Below are 18,262 nucleotides of genomic sequence, written 5' to 3' on the forward strand. Positions count from 1 at the left end.
TCTCGTGGAGTCACTGATGGCCTTGTGGACAGCTACCCCCCAGGGCCGGCTCCTGCTATGTCCCGGGGTGCCCACCTCTGGAACATAGCTTTTTGCTGTGGCTTGGCTGTAGCACTGCATCTGCAGCTAAGCAACAGCAAACACTTTGGTTTTGACAGCGGGACCCTTAGAGCAGGTCCCGCTGTCATCCGAAGTTTCATCTCTGTCCCCTGCATGTGTGCAGAGGACAGAGATGAAATGCTTCAGCAAGCACGGATCAGCTGTCAAAGCAGCTCCGTGGTTGCTGAAGCATTGGCACTGCAGGGAAAGCCTTCAGGCTTTTCTTTTAAATAAAAAAATTAGTATATATAAAAATTAGTATATATAAAAAATATATATATTTAAATTGAAGATAAATAACTCATTCTGAGTATATCAGACACCAAAGCTTGAAAAACTCTATCTCTCCCTCTCACTTTCTCTGTTACTCTCACTCAATTCTCCCACTCACAGACCCACTCAGACATTCACGCACCCACTCACAGACCCACTCAGACACTCACGCACTCACTCACAACCCCAGTCAGACCCTTATGCACCCACTCAGACAGTTATGCACTCACTCACTCACCCACTCAGACCGTCACACACCCACTCACACACCCACTGACACTGTGATGCACCCACTCACAGACCCGCGCACATACTGGTGCACCCAGTAAAACACTGACAGACACTCTTAGCCCCAGATACACTGTTTCACACCTATTTTCACACCCACCGAGGTGGCGGCTAACTTCTGCCATGCATGTACAAAGGGCCATGCACAACATCAAGTTGGGTAGTTAGGGGGTTTGGCCACAGGGACTGGCTGCAGGAAATCCCTTTGAGGGCAACACCAACTATGCACAGGAGAAGGCAGTGCACGGTGCAAGGTTGGGTGCTTATAGGGGGTTGATCTCAGAGCCGGGAGGCAGGCCTGGGCCATGCGTGGCGGTGGTTGGAATCACGTATAGCAATTACAATTACTATACATTAAAAAAAACATCGAAATTAACTGAAAAAAACAAACGTTACAGTGACATTATAGTTAGGTTTTGAATTTATTCGCACAAAACCATAGAAATTCAGCAGTTATAGTTAGAGTTCTTTTAAGTAAATAAAACTCGTGCCCCATGGTAACTATTACTCACACCTTAGCCATGCACAGCTAATTACTCTACATATTATATCATTGATGAAATATTATATGCCATCTTTCATACTCTCAATGCAATATTTGCAATAACTTATTGAAGCGACAACTGTGCATGGCGAAGGTGCGAGTTATAGTTACCTTAGGGCGTGAGTTTTAGTTACTTGAAAGAACTCTAACTATCACTGCTGAATTTCTATGGTTTTGTACGAGTAAATTTAGAACCTAACAATAACGTCCCTGTAACCTTTGTTTTTTATATATATATATGTATATAAAATCTAAAAAGTTCTTCTTATATGGGAACCACAGTACTCTTTGATGGCGCCCAATATTCACTCCTTTACATTTCTGCCCGCAACTAAAAATGAGTTACACTCATTTCAAGCTTGGTTTTCTTCCTTTATTCCATACAATCACAGAGTGAAAACATGAACGACGAACTCGTTTCGGTACCCCTGGACCTTAATCATGGGTAATTATAACAGTCCTACTTGCCTGCTTAATATCCTTCATCACCATTTGCTCGACTACTCTTGCTTCTCCAACTCGAGATTTGTAGTTTTCCTAATAAAGTGCTTAGAGTGCAAATAAGTGCTATGTGACGAAATTAGTAGTACTTGCTTATTCTGTGCATGAAGTGACAAAGTGCTCAAAAGTACATTTAAAAACGCAATACATAACAGTTCCTTCTTTCCATACTGCGTGCACAAACATGTGTATATTGCCATCTTATACAATCCTCGCGCACAGCCCACACTATGCATGCCGATCTCTGTAGTCCCATATGTGTTCTAGTACCACGAGCACAGAGCATTTTGACATTTAGATCTTTTTCAACTGTGTGGTCACATTTTCAGCTATTTCAGTTTGCGCATATTAATCGAAGCCTTGCGACCTGTTCACAGGGACCTCCAGCCCCTGTCCAGGATGCCCCCCCTCTGAAAAGGGACCTCCACCCCCTGTCCATGATGCACCCCCTCTGCACAGGAACCACCACCCCCTGTCCAGGAAGTACCCCACTGAAGAGGACCTCCATCCCCTGTCCAGGATGAACCTACCCTGCACAGTAACCACCACCCCCTGTCCAGGAAGTACCCCCCGGGCACAGGAATCACACCCACCTCCACCTCCGCACCTCAGGATACGCCCAACCTCACAATATTCCTTACCACCAAATTTGAGAAGATGCAAACTAGATCCCCCCCCCGAGCACTGTAAATATGTTTGCACAGAACAATGTAAATAAACATAGACATATTGCACATTTAACTTGAGTTGAGTAATAGTTGATGATGGTCAATTGTCTAATGTGGTTGTAGGCCATATGTGCTTATAAACATGGCTAAGACATGTCTATTAGCAGCACTATTTGTGTACAAAGGTACCGTGTTGAAGGCACAGCTAAACCACTCCAGACGCATACTTTCATACTTTAATTCCAGGAAATACAATGCACTATTCAACACTTCTTCTTTTTTCTTTTTTGTATATGAATATGAATAGAATGAAAAAAGAAATACTGTCCATTGGGAAGGGAGAGATGAAATCAAGTAATGCTCTTCATGCGGAATGGACAGGGGACTGGGGTGGGGTTGAACAAAATAATTCAACCATATCAGGAAACGTCAGGGGAATCAGTCTATGTAAAAGGGCAAACAAAAATATCCAGTCACTGTAAATTGCCTATTCACATGTCATCCTGGTCATCCTCCTTCTCGGTCACAACAAGATCTTCTGCATCTGTGGCCTCTTCCTGGCTGGCCAGTGGAGGACCTGATACCCCACGGAGATGGGACACACGAAGGGTACGGGGGGAAACGGAGTGGGTGGACAAATAGGGAGACACATGGAGGGTGGTAGGGGAGAGACGCTGGGACAGGGCAGACATCATGGCTGCACCTAAGGAAGTGTTATTGGCATTGAAGGATGCCATGGCAGAAGAATTTTCTTTTCGGGGCCTGTGCAGTTCCTCAAGGATTTGCTGTAGAAGCTGAGAGGAAATGCCATGCTCCCCCTCAGATGACACCATTACTTCCTGCGATGCAGCCACAAAGGTGACATAACAGGGAAGGGTTTGGGTTGAACAAAGGGGATGTGGGATGTCAGGGACAGGGATGCTCCTCGGGGCACTGGGGCGGGCACTTGGATGGGGACTAGTGTCAGCAGGTGCAGCTGGGTGCTCTGATGGGCTGAGGGCCTCAAGAACTAGGGACGGGTCAGAGGCAGGCCCAGGTTTAGATTCTGCCTGCCCAGGGGACACCTCTGGCAGGTCAAGTTCTACAGAGTCGGGGAAGAGTACAAATCTTCCCCTCTGACCTGAGGTGTCCAGATCATTGCTCCTCCTACACTGTCCGCAGCCTCCTCCCCGTCTGTTTTTGATGTTGTGTCATCCAGGCGGGTACATTCTAGGTTCCTCCTCCTCCCCTTCCTCTTTCTCTTCCTCTTCTGTAGATGACAGAGGAAGTGCCCTCCGATGTCCCAAGGATGCCCTTTCCTGTCCCTGGTCTTCCTGGCCAGCTGAGTCCACTAAAATAGAAGTGAGAGCATTATGTAGCTGGTGTACAAATCAGGGCATAGCACATAGGTGCATGAAGCATGTGCTGGCTTTGTTCTCCTTTGATCTATCTCACTAACCAAATCTAGGTGACTTGGATCCCAAATGTATGTGCACTATCACTGTAATGTCCTGACTTTACTCACACATTAACATCTGACACAATTGTGGGAGGTATACACTCCTGCAGTGACGAAGCTTCACCTTCAGCATTATTGCAATATTGAGGCCCAATTCACATGGGTGAACAAAGATGTTTGTTATAAACTTAGATCAAATGTCTGAGTTTACCTCTGTAAATTGGCCCCAGTGCCTCCTGCTCTTGCTACCTAGTCATCTTTCAAAGTCAGTCTACAAGTGGAGATGGGACACAGTCTGGGTGAATCTGTCCACACCTAAGCATGTATCTATTGCAGGTCATCTGATGTGTGACATGGTCTGACTCCACACAAATGCTTGAAAGGGTGTCCATATACAAACATGGCCTTGGTTATGACCTTTGCTAAGCTATAGGTCTATGAATTGGAGGATCCCTGACAACATCAGCCAATCTACATGGCAAGTGTCACATTTTGCATGCCAGGACTGCCTGTTGGTGCTGTAAACCAGTTTGCACGTGTGCTTAGTTGGTACAGCTAGCTAGACATTTGACATATGAAACGCTGATCCTACTCTTGACCCCACACTGGACACTGTCTGGCTCATCTATTTGCTCTTGCACCCAGCACTGATAAGGCCCTTGGATCACCAGTCATGCTGTTAGCATTGCATTTCTTCCTCCGAATGCACAAGTAGGGCCCATCTCCCCAGTAGTTTCCAGAACACTACAAGTTCCAGGATGCACCCTGGTTCGTGCATCCAATGGGCTCCAATGAGACATTGGCTTTATGACAACTGCAGCAATTGCTCAGATTGTGTAAACGGTGACATGAGACACATGGTGGTACAGCTCAGTCACCACTCACATCATACTGACAGACACGTGATGCAGCCCATGCACTTACCAGGTCTCTGCTGCTCCATCTTCTCCAGCTGAGCATGGAGGGTCAGCCAGGCTGTCTTCAGGACCCTCCTGTACAGTGCATAAGGAGGGCCTGGTGCACATGGGGCTGGTAGGAATAGCTCCATAGTTCCTGGGCGCTCAATCGGGCCCAGCGTTTCAGGTCCTCCCAACACTTGCGGGCAGCATGTCCTGACCCCCTGGTGGTACACGCTCACTGCTCTGCATCGAAATGTCAGACCAAGGTCATGAACTTTCTGCCTTACATTTCCTCTGTGTCATTTACTGTAGAAATTCATTGGGTTACGGCCCATCTTCCGCTCCCAGAGCATTCTCTCTGCACTCAGAGCGTAGAATCTGCATTCGGCATGTGGAATTCACATTCGGGATGGTAGACAAGGTGAAACAAGTGTGACATATGCAAACAGGTTTGAAAAGGGCAGGAAGCCAAATGCAGGAATGAAGGAGTTTATATATACAAGCTGTACTACATTAATGGCCAACACAGTTATTACCCGTTAAATTATGGTACATGTGGTCAACATATGGCACTAACATCATAGTAGACTGTAGTGTTTCATCAAAGTAGACGCAGGGAGTGGTGTTCATCCCTGGGCACATAGGGTCACATTCACACAGGGACAGAGGTGGACTGGGAACAGAGAGTAGCATGATCAAGTATGTCAGGTCAGCCCCCACACAGAGACAAGAAACACAAGTGTGTGGATCATGCAGGAGTGCTGCTTTGTTACTGGGGGGACATATTGAGGAACCAATTCAGACCCAAAACACAGAAACAAAACCAGCCCCCCCACCCCTCCAGGATGCCAAATTACCCATCTGGCCAGTCTGGCCCTGCAAACAGCCTACGTACTAGTGGCAGACGCACCTCAGTTTCTGTACTTGGAGCAGATTGTCTACAATGAGACTTCAAAGTGCGGGACCCATTGTGACTCCGGCTCATATATGTGTTCAGGAATTTCGTGTAACAGCAGTGAACAGCACTCCAAACTCCCTTCAACATTAGGAGGGGCTGACATTCATTTAATAGTCATTCAGAGTCAGCATCACCTCCAAGCAAGATTGTCTGCCATCCTACTGTATTGTTGAACACACCTCATCCAACATGGCTGACTGACCTGTGGACGGGACACCCACACAGTCAGTGATACTGATATAAACATACTCACTGAAGAGATAGGTAGTCCCAGCATTATGTGGGCCCAGAGGAATAGATGCATGCTGCTGTCCACATTGGTAACTGAGGCCTCATTATAGGAGGCACACTTTCTCTGTTTAAACCACAATGGAGCTTAAAAAAGGTGCAGAGTGGGAAGGTGTGCCCCATTAGATTGAATGCAGTGCCCCCAGTGCAGAAGCACACTGGCACTGCACTGGGGCGCGGCACAGTCAAGTGGAAAAAGGAGCTGTTTTAAAGCAGCTGCTCTGTGTAGCACTGTGCAAATGTCAACCCGCATGCACATTTGAGGGGGATTAGTGATGCCCATGCAGGCAAGTGCAGTGATTGACTACACTCAACTGCAAAGGTATGTCTGTGGGGTCTGTAGGACCACCTGTCTACCCCACAGGGGCTCCCATCAGGGTATGAAGTGACAGTACCCGACCTTTTATGTGGCAAACTATAAGGGCCCCTCCTGACAGCTTCTTTGTCTCTGCACCCGCATCTAATTTGTGGTGAGGCTGCAAAGAGATTCCATCATTTACATGGGACTATGCCCCCATGCTAATGAGTGGACACCCGCTGGACACCAGCAATATCTGTATAGTGGGAAGGGCAAGACGAGCGGCTGTTGCCCTTTCTGTGCAACAGAAGTGCCTTTGGAGTGCACAGAGCAGGTGCACATTCAAGGCACATACCTGGGGCTCTTTGTAGAATATGGCTAATGGAGGTAATTCCCTGCGTGTTGCAGGACAGTGTGTCTTTGTACCTGCTATAGGCCTAGATGTACCTTTGGAGCAGGCTGTGTGTGTGTTAGAATGTCATTACCTGCCATAATAGTGGCAGCCACTCCATGTCTTGCAAGGTACCTGTAGGTTTGACAAGAGACAGTGTCATGTCATCATAGGGGTACATGAGACCTGCATGTGTGATGCATTCTTCATTACACACAATACAAAGTGGCTGTACATTATGAATGTGACCAGTAGGTGTTAGTCTGATTCATGAGTAAGACCATTTGTGATCATGGAATCCTTCCAAATTTCCCAGGTTCATTCTTGATGTGCTGGTCCAGGCCAGGTGATCACGAATATTCTGAGTCTTGTAGTTTCTGTCATTCCGTAGTGAAACAGGAACAAAAGTCCCAGTCTACACTATGATTAACCAGAGGCCTGGAGCAGTACATCCCATGAGCAGCTGCCAGACATATCATCTATGAGAATGGACTATCCATGCCTCTACACTGGTCGACTTGTTCCATGGTGTACATATGTCAGACATATGGCCATGCTGCCACATGATCTCTCATACATACACACACACACACACACACAGGGCTTGGGTCACAAAGGGACTCTGCCCTTGTGACAGAGGCCCCACAGTTGTGGGTGAGTCACCGCACCGCAGGATCACTACAGTGTGAACACTCATACCAGCAACTTCCCCTTGGATACAGGAACTCATCCTCTGATGTGGCACCTTCACCTGAGGGGAGAGGCCCTTTGTGAAACAGACCCCTCCTCTGAAAGTGTCCAGGGAGGTCTCATACATGCAAACCTTTACTCCCCAGAGTCACTGAAGCACTAAGAGACGTTGTCCATGCTAATCCCTGTGTACATGACGTATTGCATGACCAATCTTTTGAATCCTGGCAGTGGCTGTTGTTTACAAACATCATGTATGGCTTACAAAGTAGTCTCAGGATGGCAAACATGTACAGAGTGTCAAAAGTCCAGCTATCATCATGGGCAACAGACTGCAAACCACATGAAGGCCATGACACAGTTGCTCAGATGAAAAAAGTGTCAACCAGCTGGTCACACACCTGCACACCCTGCCCCCTGTTTTGTACAATGGCCCAGTTGGCTGGATTCAGACCTAGATGAGGGCCCAGAGGTAGGCATAAGCCATGATTTTATGCTATGCTGTGCAAAACACAACAGGCTACTATAATCTTCCACACAACTTGAGGTGAGTACAGCAGCAACCCCCGTGCAGTCGAGACATCTGAATCTTGACTTCAGGAGACCAAAAGTGCGCTCAGTGATGGCCTGTGTACGTCTGTGTGCCCTACTGTATTTCTGCTGAGGTACAGTGGTTGCACGTCTGTATGGTGTGAGGAGATGAGGGGAGAGTCCATATGCAGCATCACCTGAGGAGGGAAATGGAGTGATATACATAAATGCCCCTCTTGCATCAGTACAGTACATGATGCATGAAATGGTATTGTATTGAAATATTGTGTCTGGAGGGGGTTAGTATGTGGCATAAGGATTAGTGTAGTCTAATGGTTGTGCATCTTAATAAACAATGATATATGTCATACTTGTATGGTGCTTGGTACTTATCCAGTTGCCACATGTTGCCAAATTCTCCCGATGCCATCTGCCGGGCAATAGGTGATCTGCGGAATACATAACTATCATGGGTACTGCCTGTGAATACTGCATGCACATCAATGAAGCTACCACTGGCATCACAGACACCTTGCACGTTGATAGAGTGCCAGCAGTGTCTGTTTAGGAAGATGTGCGCATGGTGGCGAGGTGGCTGAAGAGCCACATGAATGCAATCAATTGCACCCAGCACACGTGGGAAGTGGGACATGAGGTAGAAATCTCTAGCTACCCTGTGCCTTCTGGCCAGTGTGTGGGGCATTTGTATGTGGCGATATGCTCTCCTATTGATACAGCTCAGTACCTGATGCAGACATCGCGACTGGGTTGCCTGGGAGATGCCCACAAGGTCACCAGAGACCCTCTAGAACGACCCTATAGCAAAATAATTGAGATGATAGGATGTTGACATAGGTTGGGATGGTGTGGGAGCAGCAGGTCAGAGTCAAGATTCTGCTCCCACTCACAAACCATCTCCAAGATGATGTTAGGGGAAAACGGTATCTGGCAATGACATCTTGGCTGGATATCCCAATGAGGTTGATCCATTGTCTGAAGATCCTCTCTACTCTCCTCCTCCTCCTTCTCCTCAAATCCTGCTGTCACATGGCGAGTGCCCATCTGACAAACACATTCAGCGACATATTGAAAGGTCTAAAATGATTTGTTTGTTGCAGCTCTGCTTTTGTGCGTGCAGCAAGGCTGGGACTGGGTGTGGGCTGAGGAGTTTCAGCTGGAGCTGGGTGGGGGGATGGTAGTCACTGACACAGGTGTGTCAGTATGAAGGATTACCTCCTTGGCCCCGACTGCGCATGATCTGCCCCGAGTGCAGATGATCTGCCCCAAGTGCTGATTATCCACCCTGAGTGCAGAAGATCTGCCTGAGTGCTGATGACCCACACCGAGTGTGTATGATCTGGCCCCAGTGCAGACATAAAGATACTACTCGTAACTTACCTATGTGAGTACCAGAAAGTCTTAAACTTAGCTTTTTGGTCTAAACTTAGACCAAAAGTCTAAGTTTACCTTTGTGAATTGGGCCCTGCATGTCAAAGTGCTCTGGCTCGTCCTACTAGATCACATATGGGACTACAGAAATCATATGGGACTACAGAAAGCATGCATGGTGTGTGCTGTGCGCTGTGATTGTATATGACAGCAATATACATGTTTGTGCACACAGTATGGAAAGAATGATTTGTTATGTATTACGTTTTTTAATGTAATTTTGAGCACTTTGTCACTTTATGCACAGTACAAGCACACAATACTAATCTCTTCACACAGCACTTATTAGCACTCTGAGCACTTTGCTCCTTATTAGGGAAACTAGAAATCCAGAGTTAGAGGAAGAGGAAGCAGTCGGTCAAGCAAATGATGACGAAGGATATCAAAAAGGAAAGTAGGTCTGTTACAATTACCCGTGATCAAGGTCCAGGGGGGCCGGGGCGCGTAGGTGTATATCCAAACAATATCCAGAGCAAACTGGCCATAAAAGCTGCACACTCTTACTGCTGGTGCAGTCGTGGGGCTGTGACCAGTCTCCCCAATTGAATTGCAACACCAAATTTAATAACGCTCCACTCCGTGGGCTTTAGTCTCCAAATTAGTTTCATGACCCCACACTGGACATTGTCTGGCTCATCCAATGTGGCCTTGATTATGGTGGTTGTGTCTGTTTGCAATTAAGATCTCCACTATCATGGCTTTTATGACCTGTTTGGGAGTATGGCATTAGTAGTCCATGGTTAGTCAGCTTTGTAATTAGATTGGTCATTTAGTTCAAAGTTCCTATATTTTAAACATTCATACGACGTGTGATCAATTACCATTCACAAATGACTACTTTCCTTTTACCCAGTCATTTTACAGAAGGAAGTCACTGCTGTCATAATTCAGAAAGCCCTCAGGCCCCAACCAATTATAGTGTTGCATCGGAATGAAGAGGACATTTCTCAGGGATATAAGCTCACCGTCTTCCATAGAGCTGTCCCTGATATTGTGTTTCAGAAGTTTACAAGCGTCTTCGAAGTCTGTGCCAAATGGCTTTTCCCCTTCTTCAAATGCACAATGCACACGCAAAGATTTGCATCTCATTTGTTTCCCTCTGCTCAGATTATTAGTGTTCGAGAGTTTCTTTCATGCCGGGCGCCGCCGCTTAATTATTTAAATCCAAAGCAAACTGGCCATAAAATCAGCGCGCTCTTACTGCTGGTGCAGTCGTGGGGCTGTGACTAGTCTCCCCAATTTAATTACAACACCAAATTCAATGACGCTGCACTCCCGGGGGTTTTAGTCATATGACTAAATGAGTGAAGGACTGGCAGTGTAAGTGGATGAGGGGTTGTTTGGCTGTTTGGTTAAGTGAGTTGGTGTGTGTTGGCTGTATTGTAGAGTGTCTGTGTTAATGGATGTATGGGTGAATGAGCGGACGTGTGAGTGCTTGAATGGATTTGTGAATGGGTATGAAAGTGGTTATGTGGGTGTGTGAGTATGTGAGTGCTTGTATGCATGAGTGAGTGGCTATGTTAAGATGCTGTATGGGTGAGTGAGTGAGTGGGTCTGTGAGTGGCTGTATAGGTGAGTAAATGGGTGTGTAAGTAGCTGTATGTGTGAGTGTGTGGCTCTCTGAGTGGCTGTATGGGTACAAAACTGGTTTTATGAGTAGCTGTATGGGTGAGTGGATGTGTGTGTGACTTTATGGATGAATTGTCGTAGTTGGACTGTCGCTCCCTAGCGAGACTGCTGGTTTAGGGGAGACAGCACTTTTGTTTGTAGGCAACTAAGTCACTCCTACAAAAGTCACAACTGTCGGCCTAACCCTCCAGGCTCACAAGCAGTACCTCACCAAAACAGAGACAGTGAAGGTGATTTCAGGCAGCCTTACGCATGGACTCGAGATTGTGACTTCTCAGGGGAGTCGTGGTGGAATAGAAGTTACCCTTTTCTCTCATTAGCAACAAGTCTCATACACACACAAGTAATGAAGGTGATGCAAGAGAGTTTTCATTATATTTATTGAAGACTGCAATCTACAATAAAATGTATGAGCTGCAATGATTATAATTATAGAACAGATTGATTCTGAGATGTGATAACAGAGCTTTTTGAAAGGATGTTAATTGGAAGTTAATTTACAGAAACTGAATATTTCTGAGATGTCACAAAAGTATTTTCTTTTTAAGAAGGTCAAGTCGAAGTTCATTAAGAAACAGACTATTTCTGAGAAGTGATAAAAGAGCCTGTTTGCAATAATATCAAGCTGACGTTAATTTATAGAAACAGAATATTTCTGAGATGTGATATCCCTGCAGTACCCTCCCCAAAATCCCTTCCCCTCATCCGGCCAATCCGAACCTCTGATAACTAATATAGTCGCAGAGTCAGTGCTGCCAGAAGGTGGGCATTGGAGGGTACTGTCCTAAGGAAAGTGCTCCCGACATGACGAGGGCAACAGGCCTGAAAGCCAAAGGCTAAGCTAACTTCTGTGTCCCAGTAGAAAGCTAAAATGGATTCACCACACCCTCCCCATTGCCGAAACAAGGATGATAATTTACTAGCGAGGGTGCAAGAGTCCAAGCTAAAAATGCTCTGAACTAAAAGACAAAAATCTAATCAGAAACTAAACTAAAAACATACAAAGAGATATAGGCCATCATTATAACATTGGTGGTAAAGACCGCCTACAGCCACGGTGACGGCCGCCAATATACAGTCACCGCGGCTACCATCCATCCACCATATTATGAACACTGCCCGACTTCCGCCACAAGAAGGACAGAAATCCAGCAGTGATCATACAGGTGGACGGTTTTAGGCTGGCGCTGCTACCACCAGCACTGCCACTAGCCATATTATGTCCAGTAATACGGCCTGGGGGTGTTCTGCTGGCGGGGTGCTGCTGGCGGTAGCAGTGCCCCTTCCTGTTCCCTGCCAGAAGACCTCTTCGACCAAAGGTAAGTTGGGCTTCCGACAGGGGAGGGGGGTGGTAGGGTGGGGAGGTATTGTGTGTGTGTGTCGGAGTGTGTGCATGAATGTGTGAGTGTGTGTGTGAATGCGTGTAAGACTGGTGAAGTGAGTGCGTGTCTGCATGTCAGTGTGATCATTGTAAGAATGTGTGTGAGAATGTCTGGAAGTATGCGTGCATGAATGCGTGTAGGCCAGTGTGAGTGATTGGGTGTATGCATGGTGCATGCCTGTGGGTGTGTGTGTGTATGGGGGAGGGAGAGTGAGTGTGAGGATTGGAGGGGGTGGGGGGAAGTTTGGATGGAGGGGGTAGGGGTGTCAGGTGAGTATTGGGGGGTGGGGGAGCTGCCTACCTGTGACAGGGAAGAAATTCCCTGTCACTGGTAGGGCCTACTGCCATGGTTTTCGTGGCATTGCTAATGCCACGAAAACCACTGTGGTAGACAGACTCATAATGCCACCGGCGGTACTGTGCCGGCCGCCGGGCTGGAGATAGACATCTCCAGCCCGGCGGCAATCTCATGATGTAGCGGTACAGCCTGTTGGCGGTATTGCCGCCACATTACTACTTACCACCAGGGTCATAATGACCCCCATAATGTCAACTATGACAAAGCACATCAGGCCAAATGTGAGCCAAAATAAAATGCAATTTGGTGTTGCATTTTATACTTTGAAAAAAACAATGGTCAAATCATTCAACAATAAGTGTGGTCTTGCAACATGTATCCAAAGTCATCAAATGGGAGTGTGTCCAGAAAGGAATCCACATCGGCAGATGTCAGATCGATCACAGGACTGGCAGAAAAATCCATGGAGCAGAAGTGCACAGAAGCTGCAGATGCAGGATCACCCACATATGCAGCACCATCCATTGTGCCAGATGTTGTTGGAGCCCAATAGTTCACAAGCGGTGGCTCATACGTGGCCTCGTGAATCAACCTCAGTCTCATGGGGCACAGCTGTGATTGAACCCTCATCGGGACCATTAACAGTTCCTTGTCCACAGGAGGCACTGGCTATACAGCAAGATACATCAATGGTGACACTGAAAGAGGCACCAAGTGCAATAAAAGACAGGTTGCACGCACCACAGGACTAGTGGGAATGACAATGACCAATCATGCTCCAGTTCTTCCAGCAACAGACAGTCAAAGTACTGCATTATGCGATCATGACACAGCTGGGCTGGTGGTAGCTCTATCACTCGGCTTAGCTGAGAAAGCACTGCGAATCAGGAATAGCAATAGCAGTATTCCGCCAACCAGTGCCAAAGTTAAAGTAAATCTGCCAAACACACTAGAAAAGAGTGAATGAATAGCTGATGGAATGACTCCGAAGAGAGTCTGAAAGGTGGAAACAACTCCAGACCCGACAGCCTTAAAAAAGTGTAAAATCCCTGCAGTGTTCAAGTCGTTGAATATTCTGCAGACCAGCTCTCCAAAGAGCTTGGGGAAGTTGGTATTTAATAAGGATTGTAACTCAGCTTATGAACTCGCTATCTGGAAATCGTACGTCTCCTTGACTGATATCAACGCCACTTGTTTTTAAATCAGAAGCACCTTTAGTCTGCTCATTTTGTCAAAATTTAGAGTAGTATCAATGTGAGGCCACATTTCTGCTACTCTTATCTCTTGTGTGAGGGGAAAACATGTTCACAACAAGTTACAATTTGCAAAACTAAAATTGCGTAAGCAATTCCTGGTCTCATTCCGCAGCAACTTTGATCGTTCAGAACGACATACCTTCCATTCAAAAAGGTATGAAATGCTGGACGAATCAGGAGTACCCTTCAGAAAGCATGCCAAGTTTGTGACCTATACATTGCAGACACCATGAAGAGACACCTGCTTGCAAATCATTGCGTGACTATTAGTAGTCTCACATTTGCTTCCAGTCAGAAAGTCCTCTGTTTTTCCGTTTATACATTTAAACAAAAAGGCTCCCACTCTTCCTCATAATAGCTATTTCCTAGCTGCTTGTATCTGCCCACAGCAAAATGTTACAAACATCTTGTGAAACGAAAGGTGGAAACTGGCAGATTTATCACCCCATTCATTAACCATACGGTTGATGGTGTGTCTGCTACAGTGAAAGGCAGCTTTTCTAACTTTTCAATGTTAAGCCTGATGTAACTTGCTTTATTTTTAGCCATTATCTGTTGCTCCCTGGACAAATTAAAAGCAGCAAACAATTCACTACTGTTGATGTATTTCCAAGGGACGTGGTCATTTTTCAGAATCTGCAATGTACAACCTAACTGCATGATGGAGCGCAGCTGACTTTGCCCATGTTGTAAATGGGACATGCCATTCTGAATGATGTCAATCGCAGATGACACAATATTATTTAGTGTATATATTCTGTTAGACAGAGTGTTCATGCTCTTATCGACAACAGCTAAAGCCTTTTCCATATTTTCTATATCTTATCTGCCTCCTGCCTCTGTCCCACGACCACGCTGCCGTTTGCGTGTTCGAGGCCCTCCTCCACCCGCAGGCATCCTCCTGCGCCTCATACCTGGTGGCTAGTGGGCTCACTTGACCCGTGTGCCGCTTCCGCCGTCCCGTAAGTTGTTTTTCGTTTTTTCTGCGCCTCGCCGCCGGCGCTTCTGCCCCCATTGTGCCCCCCTGATTGCTGTCTCCCCGATCGTGTATTGTGCCAGTATTGTATTTCTTATTGTGTGGTTTTTCTTATTGTGACTGCCTTTAGTTTTGCTAGTTTTCTGTGTTTTTGCCCCTTGTGCGCTCCCCGATCCCTGCCGCTGCCTCCCTGCGGCCCCGCCCCCCTCACGCCCCCATTTGCCGCTCCCTCCCGCCTCCCGCCTCCCAGCTGCTCCTCCCTCCCCCCTCCCTTCTTAATGGCTGGCGCTGCGCGTCGCGAGTGAGCGAACTCTGACCTGTTTTAGGTCCTGAGCTCGCCCCCCACGACCGCAGCACCAACCTGCTGCCTCCTGCCTCTGTCCCACGACCACGCTGCCGTTTGCGTGTTCGAGGCCCTCCTCCACCCGCAGGCATCCTCCTGCGCCTCATCCCTGGTGGCTAGTGGGCTCACTTGACCCGTGTGCCGCTTCCGCCGTCCCGTAAGTTGTTTTTCGTTTTTTCTGCGCCTCGCCGCCGGCGCTTCTGCCCCCATTGTGCCCCCCTGATTGCTGTCTCCCCGATCGTGTATTGTGCCAGTATTGTATTTCTTATTGTGTGGTTTTTCTTATTGTGACTGCCTTTAGTTTTGCTCGTTTTCTGTGTTTTTGCCCCTTGTGCGCTCCCCGATCCCTGCCGCTGCCTCCCTGCGGCCCCGCCCCCCTCGCGCCCCCATTTGCCGCTCCCTCCCGCCTCCCAGCTGCTCCTCCCTCCCCCCTCCCTTCTTAATGGCTGGCGCTGCGCGTCCGCGCCGGAGGCGCGCCAGAGGCAAGCCTGTCTGCGCCCGTCCGCGCCTGGACCATGCCCAGCGCCACCCCCCCTGGTCCTCGCGCCCCCCACGTCCGCTACTCAGCCAACGAACTCCGCGCTTTCAACACCGGCTCCTCCACGGAGTGCTTCCTGGCGTCCCCGAAGCACACTAAAGGACCTTTTTCCTGCCGCTCCTGCAACTTCTCCTGCATCAGAACGCCAAAACCAACAATAGAATCACTCAACCCCAACCACCTGAACTGCATCCTCATCAACACCCGCTCCGCACGAAAACACGCCATCGAGCTCTGGGATTTGCTCGACTCCACTGCACCCGACGTGGCCTTCCTGACCGAAACCTGGTGGAACGACTCCTCGGCTCCGGACATCGCCATCGCCATACCGGACGGTTACAAAATCACCAGAAGAGACCGAACCAACGGCATCGGCGGCGGAATAGCCATCGCTCACAAAGCTTCCCTCAAAATCCACACCCACACTGACGACACCCTCAAGACAGCCGAACACCTCCACTTCCAGATCCACACAGACCCCAACACGACCCTCAGAGGAACCCTCATATACCGCCCTCCAGGACCAAGAGCCCCCTTCAGCGACACCATCGCCGACCTCGCAAGCACCCACGCCCTCGCTTCCCCGGATTACATCCTCCTGGGAGACCTAAACTACCATATGGAAAATATCAACGACGTCAACACCGCAGCACTGACCTCCAACCTCCTCAACCTCAGACTCCGCCAGCTGGTCAACACTCCCACCCACATCGCTGGACACACCCTCGACCCCCTCTTCACCTCAAGCAACCACATCTCTTTCAGCCACACCTCCGAACTCTACTGGACCGACCATCACTGCGTCCATTTCTCCTATAAGAAAATTACCGAGCAGCACCGCATCCATCTACCCCCCTACCGCCGCTGGGGCAAAGTCACCCAAGACCAACTGACCAGCACCCTCGTTAAAAACCCTCCACCCGACGCGACCGACCCGAGCACAGCCGCCATCAACCTCCATCAATGGATCCTCGACTGCACCAACACCTTAGCCCCACTCAAGAAGCCCACCGCCAACCAAGGAAAGAAAAAACCAGCCTGGTTCACAGACGAACTAACCACCTCCAAAAGCCGTTGTCAGAAGCTCAAAAAGAAATGGATTCTAGAACGCACGCCCAACAACCTCGCCTCCCTCAAAAACGCAAACCGTGAACACCACCAACGGATCCGCGTCGCCAAGCGCGCCCACTTCACCGAACGCATCAACAACAACGCCCACGACTGCAAAGAACTCTTCGGCATCGTGAAAGAACTCTCAAATCCAAAAGCCAACGCCAACGACATCCCGCCCTCCCAGAAACTCTGCGACGACCTCTCCACCTTCTTCCACCAGAAAATCGCTACCATCCACAACAGCTTCAACACCGGCCCACCGCCAGATCCCCCCCCGACGTCTCCAACCGCGACTGCCGCCTCACCGCCTGGACCCACGTGGACGACGCAGAAACCATGGCAACCATGAACACCATCCACTCAGGCTCCCCCACGGACCCATGCCCTCATCATGTTTTCAACACAGCCAACGCCACCATCGCCCCCAAACTCCGCAAGATCATCAACCTCTCCTTCACTTCCGCCACCTTCCCGGACAGCTGGAAACACGCTGAAATCCAACCCCTCCTCAAGAAACCCAAGGCCGACCCCAACGACCTCAAAAACTTCCGCCCGATCTCTCTCCTCCCTTTTCCAGCAAAAGTCATCGAGAAGATCGTCAACACACAACTCACCCACTTCCTCGAAGACAACTCCATCCTGGACCCCTCACAATCCGGATTCAGACGAAACCACAGCACGGAGACTGCTCTCCCCGCCGCCACAGATGACATCAGACATCAAATGGACAACGGCGAAACCTCGGCCCTCATCCTTCTCGACCTATCAGCCGCTTTTGACACAGTCTGCCACCGCACCCTACTGACCCGCCTCCAGGAAGCCGGCATCCAAGACAAAGCCCTCCACTGGATCTCATCCTTTCTCTCCGACAGAACTCAGAGAGTCCGACTCTCCCCCTTTCGCTCCAAAGCCACCAACCTCATCTGCGGCGTCCCCCAAGGATCCTCCCTCAGCCCTACTTTGTTCAACGTCTACATGGCCCCCCTCGCAAAACTGGCCCGCCAGCATCACCTCAGCATCATCTCCTACGCCGACGACACCCAGCTCGTCCTCTCCCTGACCAAAGACCCACTCACCGCCAAAACAAACCTCCACGAAGGACTAAAATCCATCGCCGAATGGATGAACAACAGTCGCCTGAAACTCAACTCCGACAAGACGGAAATCCTCATCCTCGGGCGCTCTCCTTCGGCCTGGAACGACTCATGGTGGCCCGCCGACCTCGGACCCCCACCCACCCCTGCCAGCCACGCAAGAAACCTCGGCTTCATCCTGGACTCTGCACTCACCATGTCCAAACAGGTCAGCACCGTCTCCTCCTCCTGTTTCAACACCCTCCGCATGCTCCGCAGAATCTTCAAGTGGATTCCAACAGAGACCAGAAAGATGGTGACCCAAGCCCTCGTCAGCAGC

The sequence above is a fragment of the Pleurodeles waltl genome, chromosome 4_1 (genome assembly GCF_031143425.1).
Source record: "Pleurodeles waltl isolate 20211129_DDA chromosome 4_1, aPleWal1.hap1.20221129, whole genome shotgun sequence".
NCBI lineage: Eukaryota > Metazoa > Chordata > Amphibia > Caudata > Salamandridae > Pleurodeles > Pleurodeles waltl.